Source organism: Carassius gibelio, chromosome A1 (genome assembly GCF_023724105.1).
Source record: "Carassius gibelio isolate Cgi1373 ecotype wild population from Czech Republic chromosome A1, carGib1.2-hapl.c, whole genome shotgun sequence".
Lineage (NCBI taxonomy): Eukaryota > Metazoa > Chordata > Actinopteri > Cypriniformes > Cyprinidae > Carassius > Carassius gibelio.
In genome coordinates this window covers 7,435,717-7,441,197 of record NC_068371.1, presented here as the reverse complement: position 1 = coordinate 7,441,197, position 5,481 = coordinate 7,435,717, and the positions used below count along the sequence as shown (strand labels likewise).

Here is a 5,481-nt window from a genome sequence, read left to right as displayed (position 1 = left end):
TATTGTGTTCTGAAGATTCTTGGTAAATACATCATTTTACTAGGTAGGCTCATATGTGTTTATTTTAGACTTGGAAAAACGACATATTAATTATTGGGATTATTTTTTTATTTAAGACATGCACATTTTTGATCGGATTAATAACATCTGGGACATCAGTACACCAGAAAGTAATTTTTTTATATTTTAGTAACAAATATGCACATTTTTTGTGAAATACAGGGAGTTACAAGATTAATTATTCTGCATTACAAGATGGTGCCATGGGCTTTATTGTTACAAACACTTGAGGGATAACTGAGAATGTAGCAGGAATGATCAACATGGATCTTGTACTGTATTCAAACCAAGAGCAGGCACATTACTGATGTCCAGCACATGAGGAGCAAGATACGGGGGTGAGGAGGACATTTTTACACTGATTTCGGCTAATTAGTTATATATAATGATAATATATATATATATATATATATATATATATATATATATATATATATATATATATATATATATATATATAAATATTCTTAGCACTGCATGAATTTGTCCTTGTGTAATAGTGAAGTATCACAATGTGTATACATTGTCCTTGATTACTGCTTTACAGTGGGGAATAGATAATGGCAAGTTGTTGCAGGTTCATCCATTATATTTCTTGCCATTTACTTCAAAAATCAAAGAAATAATCTATTATTTTCATTATTAAATCATTTCTTTATAATTTTTCCATGTTTCATCAGATGGCCTCACAATGTCCTGTCAAAAGGTATAATAGCCATGATGAATAGAATAGAAAACAGAGGACTGTGAAAACTGTCAGATATAAATGTGACTCAGCTCAGTTTGTTGTTCATGATGAGGAGAATACATATATGTAGGTTTTACTGCCCTGCTACCCCCAGGGGCCCAGTAGCACCCCCCGGAAGAGCCCAAAACTGTACATTTCAAATGGCTGTAAATCAGAGTCCAATTAACATATCAAAGAGAAAATGGGCAGGATTGTTACTTATGCTATGCTGATAAAATAATGTTGAGCTCAGTTTTCAGAAATAAGTGGAAAGCTGGCATAAAAGCATTTTAAATATTGCTCACTGTAAAATACCACATTTCAGCCTGCCTCTCAAATATATCATAGAGGTTTGCACAATAAACATATTTAGATATCCAGTTTACCTTAAAATAAATAATTTATTTAGTTTCGTTAATAAAAAGTTTTAAACTACATTACCCACAAGCCTCCGTCGTTCTATCTATAGAAAGGCAACACTAGGGGGCTGTTTTTGTAGTTCATTGAAGTTATGCTTAGGGTTAGGATTAGGATCTCGCTAAAGATGTCATTTTTCTCAAGATAGCAACACTTCATTGTTGACTTAATATATTACTAATGGGATGATAGGAGCAAAACATACTTTTTAACATGATGCGCTGTTTAATATGGGTTAAAAGATAGTCCAACCACAGACTGTCCTGAAAAGTCATAGCCAATGGCATCTAAGCTGAGCAGCAGCGTCACACTTCCTTATCCATGTATGACAGATGTCTTTCGTTTTTCGGCTGAAGGGATAGATTCGGTTAACAATAGATTAAGCTTGCTACTTATTAGATTCTGTTTTATTAACGTCTTCACCTTCCTCCGTTGTTCAGCTTGACAAAAATTGGGCAATATTGATGTGCACATGCCCAGCAGTCGCAGTTGTATCCAACAGATAGATTCCTCTCATTAAATATAAGACACATTTTTAAGATTTGTATTTTTTTTTTTTGACCAAAGACAAATATATTTACTAATCAAATGACGTGCTTCTAAAATTTACATTGTATATTACATTGTGTTTTAAAGTTAAAATTGTTCACATTTGTGTTTCTGTGATTTACCATTCTCTACCATTTGAACCCTAGGAATAAAAACAGAAATTATAAATTAATGAATGAACAAATACATAAAGCATAATAAACATGCATATTTTTGTAAGGATCTTCCATTATTTATTGATATGTCAAACTCATTTAAAGACAACATGCCCAAATTACTACACTGCATCCTCTGTCACCAAGCTCGTTTTTGCCACCATAAAGAATAAAAAGGCAGTTATGTTGTAAACATTAACTATTTTCAGTATGCAAATGAAAATGCTTTTATTAAAAAACAAAACAGTAAATACAGTATGTCTTTCAGAGAACACTGGAAAAAGATCAATTTTATTAAAAAAATTAAATTGACCAAAATGTTATACAACACAATGTAAATGTTTCAAACTCACAAAAAAACACCATTAAGACATGCATGTCAAGTGTGCAATATCATCTATAAAACTCAATCAGCACAGCATCAAATAAACACTGATTGTCTGAACAATGGAAGACAGAGAAAGTGTTCAGGAAAACAAACACCTGCTAGCTTTGACAATAACATCATGAATTCACTTCATGACTGGAGCTAGGGGATGACTGTGTATGAATATCTCCTTTACTAAAACTCTTAATTAAAGTCTAAAAAGTTCACTGTATGAAGCTTGAAAAAGAGAACAAAATGCTTTATCAATACGAAAAATACTATTTTTAACTATTGTTTTCATCACTGGTTCTGTAATGTATTCATTATGAGCTTATAAATAAAACAAAGTTACATCTTCTGCAAAAATCAAACCACTGCAAAGTCTAATCACTGATCCAGGGACCATATCTGTGTGTGTGGGGGATAAAGAGTTAACGAGGTGAGTCCTTGTGCATGATGGAGAACTGCAGTGTTATCCTCAAACAATCCTGTAAAACAGAAATATTACATTACATTCAACTTATACATTACACTGTGTTTTGTTTAGACCATAAAAGCAGCCTCTGTAAAGATGCTGTAAAATTAAATGTTAAATGAATCCATTATTGAAAGCAAGTAATTAATAACAAGCTATAGTCATATGAATTCTTTTGATAGTGTCAGATGAGACCGTCCTGGGGCTTGTACAATATCATACAAGTGTTAAACTGGATTATTAAGACTGTGATGTGTTTAGTACAGTATGTGAAATATTGATAATTAGATATTAAAAATCTCTTTAAACACATAAGTGTCCCATAAGGCAGTGGCTCCCAATCCTGGTCCTGGAGAACCCCAACACTGCACATTTGAGATGTCTCCCTGATCAAACACACCTGATTCAACTCATCAGCTCATCAGTGAAGACTCCAAGGCAGATAAGAGAGACGCCAAAACCGTGCAGTGCTGGGGTTCTCCAGGATCAGGATTGGGAAACACAGTCATCAGGTGATGAAAAGTTCGACACACACTTGTGGTCATCATGCTCACTCGAACACTAGGCCAAATACAGGAAAGACTTCAAATAAGTAATCAAGTGGTCAAGTGAAAAGATGGCAAGTGTGGGTATTTGGACAGTGCAACAGTTTAAGAAACAACAAATGCTGTACAAATTATAACAGCAGGAATTTTTGATAAAAGAGACAAACTATCACAGACTTACTGCTGCAAATATCTGCCTCCGCAGCTTTCTGTCTTCTCCATTTCTGAAGGAATCCCTCTCCAGAAACACCACTGGGCTGACTGCCTTTACGTCTTTTCAGCTAAAAATATAAATAATAAAAAAGGGGAGAGAAAATAAAATTGAATTATATACAGAATGTTAATAATGATCTGTGAGCAAAATATTTATATATATAAACTGATATGAATGAACTGCAAGATGGAAAAATACATGTTTTATTATTTATTTTTAATTTGATTTTTTTTTTTTTTTGGATTCACATTAAAAAGGTATTAAAAGCATGGTACAGAACACATGATTACTGTGATATCTGTCATATAAAAGCACATAAAAACACTAACATTACAGTGATACAAACATAGCTGGTTTGGTGATTATTGTATTGTTGTATTGATTATTAATATATCATAGTAAAACTACAGTTACAGTTACTAATGTCCCATTTACTGTGTTTTAACTTCACATTTCATTTATTACTATTGTGTCGTGATTACCATGATTTTACTACAAATACAACTTACATCATTGATCCTGAAATTAATAATAATATAAAACGGATTGAAGGTCTATGGCACGTCAGGTGACAGATAGAGTTTAATCACACTAATTAGCAGCTGTGTTCATTTATTTAAACGCAATGAAACTCAAAGACAGCCGCGGATGACCGATATAATACAGCGATTAAACATATGGCACTAATCTGATTAATAAAGAAGACAGAATACATTTGATAAAAGGCATTAAAAGAGCGTATATACGACTACTCACCCAAACTGTGGAACTGATAGCAAGTATCGCGCGATGTATGCTGAATGAGACTTCTTGAACGTGATTTCATAGCGATAAACATCTCATGTCCTCGTGTCGAATTCTGACGCCAAAAGTTTCCCACTGAAAGCAATGAAGGTCGTAGTGCTTCGATAGTCGACGCCGAGAGGCACATTTGGCGTCATAAAAGTGACGCTAGGGGCGCTTGACCATGCTTCGGTTTTTGACGCCTTTGGAGTGAGAATGGGTTGTAAACCATGACTTCTTGAAGGCAGCTGGATTCTGACTTTCTGACCATAAAGGGAACTGTCCATATTTATAAAAATGAAAGTAAAAATGTAAGTTATTGAGAAAAATATCTATGCTTCTCTGTTTCTTACAATGCAAATGGATGGAAAGCAGTGGCTACAAAGCACTAATCATTAGCATGGAGTCATTTCAGTACAGCAACAATGTTTGTCTACTTTGCACATTTTTCAAAGTTAGAGATATTAAATATGAGTGTTTGACCATTAAAAATGTTAAACTGAAAAGCTCAGCATGTTTCATTTTTTACTGATGAGAGTTTGCCTTGACCACACACACACACATAAACACACACATGGACATAAACAGAGACAATAAACAGCACCATGCACAGCTTGCTCCTTAAACTCAATTTTTATGCACCATCTTTCACAATTTGTGACAAAAACAAATGAATCATTATTTGTATCAGTGGACACGCATGCTGGAATTTCAGCTAGATGCTCTGGAGTGACAATCACACACATACGCACACAGGTATATTTGAACAATTATCACTTAGCCTATTCCTGTCTAAGTGAGCAGTTCTTAGCTAGAACAAGCTCCAATACGCACCAGACTTCATGTCAATAGTCAAAGGTGTTGTTTGTGAGGCTACACCAGAGGAGGCAATCGATTCATAATTATACACAGACACTTTTAGGAGAACTGAAAGCCCTATTACTGTAAAAACCCAATCAACCACAATGATATTATCATTACCATCAGGCACATGTTGACATAATGCAGCAAAAATGTTCCCAAATGTCTAGTGTATCTTCGTACCTCCCATATCTAAATTAAATATTAATCCATTTAAGCATTTAAGATTAGGAGAATGCGTGACAAAAAGCATGAACGTGCCAGCGGAAATGTCTTCAACCTTGTGAACATATCTCGACTGATGACCCACAGCAAGTGTCTTCATTTC

General features: G+C 34.2%; 1 long non-coding RNA gene across 1 annotated transcript; it reads right to left on the bottom strand.

The window, feature by feature from the left end:
• Positions 1-1,975: 1,975 nt before the first annotated feature.
• Positions 1,976-4,514, bottom strand: LOC127942516 (uncharacterized). The gene is made up of 3 exons (XR_008149344.1): positions 4,266-4,514; positions 3,477-3,576; positions 1,976-2,763 (listed from the first exon to the last, which is right to left on the bottom strand). It is a non-coding gene; the product is annotated as an uncharacterized LOC127942516 (long non-coding RNA).
• Between the last annotated feature and the right edge of the window lie 967 nt (positions 4,515-5,481).